Consider the following 1658-nt stretch of genomic DNA (forward strand, 5'->3'; position numbering starts at 1 on the left):
TATATATATATATATATATATATATATATGTATATGTATATATATATATATATATATATGCACACACTCACACGCACACACTAACACGCACACACGCGCATACACACATATATATAAGCTACATGCGTACAAAGATATAACATCTATGTGCTTCAATATGTTTGCACATATATATGCATATACATACATGCACACATGCTCACACATGCATAAGCATACACGTATATTCATACATATATGCGTGGTTGTGTATGTGTGTATGTGTGTCTGTGACGGAATATCTGGTAAACATCTTTTAATTATTGAAGCGCAGTTGCATTTCTTTTCCATTTCTCCTCATCTACTTTAGAATTCAATAGTTCACACTAAAATACGGAAGGCAAGCAGTGTAATAATTATATCTTCAAACGTTATTCGGTGTTTATTAGAAAAAATGGTAAAATATAGCATAAAACATTTAGGAATAATGGCTCAATTGTCTTTACAATACAGTTTCAAATGTATAAGTGAAGCAAGTGGAAATAGTTACACAATATAATCGTTTCTAAATGAATTTTTTTTCTGAAGTATATTTATTATAAGTAGAGGAATTACAATGCGTCATACAAATTATATAGACACATACTAACATTTACAGACACAAACATGCATCCAGCACCATCACTCACGCAGACGTATTTCTCTCTTTCTCACTTACTATATACATACATACATACATACATACATACATACATACATACATACATACATGCTAAAACTGATAATAATACCAAAAACAGCTGGAGTTAATAACAGCAATTTCAACTGACATATGGATAGAATTTGGTTTAAAGGAATGTTCATATTTGAATATTGAACGGGGAAAATCAGTCCCCCTAGACACAAAACCTGTGCATTAATCGTTTCACTCTCTCTCCTTTCCTATACAAAAAATTCTACAAGTACCTATGCATTGTTGGCAACATATCATACAAAGGTATTGTGAATAAAGGTACAGTGACCCGAGAATATTAGACAAAGTATGGCACTCGGAACTCTCCTCTTACCGTAATATATTCCTCGATGCATTTGCAGTGCCAGTGCTGATTCCAACATTTGGGATGCTTGACCGGTGTGCAGAAGAAATTCACTACGTAGACATTTAAACCAGCATGCAATATCGACAGATTCTACATTAGGAAAGAGATCAGTGCAGAAAGCGATGAATGAGACCATGCATAGGTATGTTTGCTGAAAACTTGAAGAAGACAGTACTATAAACAAACCGTTACATTCTACATCGAAGGCTATGTATTTGCAATCCAAGAACAAGAGATTGCTACTAAATACCTAATAAATAACGGAGTCAAGACAGTCCTTGGTGCTCCAGGAAGCAAGCGAAAATGTAGCTTATGTCATATTGCTGTGGAAGACATCATACATGTATATTATTAGCAGCTATCCTAATTTACCATCAATGTACAATCTCCTTATGAGACACGAAATTGTCGGAAGAAACAAACCATTCAGAAGAAAAGGCTGATCCGGAATAAATATAGAGAATCCCTTGTTATTGAATACCTAGACAAACACTGGGAATACTGGTGGAATATTCCCTTCAAAGCATCTGTAAAGTTTAAACATAGCAAAATGAATATTGCTATTTGTTTATATATATA

At 33.6% G+C, this 1658-nt stretch overlaps 1 protein-coding gene across 1 annotated transcript in view; it reads right to left on the reverse strand.

The window, feature by feature from the left end:
* LOC106867240 (QRFP-like peptide receptor) overlaps positions 1-1658 on the reverse strand; it is a 43313-nt gene that overhangs the window by 2394 nt on the left and 39261 nt on the right. The gene's annotated exons all lie outside the window — the stretch shown is intronic.

Source organism: Octopus bimaculoides, chromosome 19, assembly GCF_001194135.2.
Source record: "Octopus bimaculoides isolate UCB-OBI-ISO-001 chromosome 19, ASM119413v2, whole genome shotgun sequence".
Classification (NCBI taxonomy): Eukaryota; Metazoa; Mollusca; class Cephalopoda; order Octopoda; family Octopodidae; genus Octopus; species Octopus bimaculoides.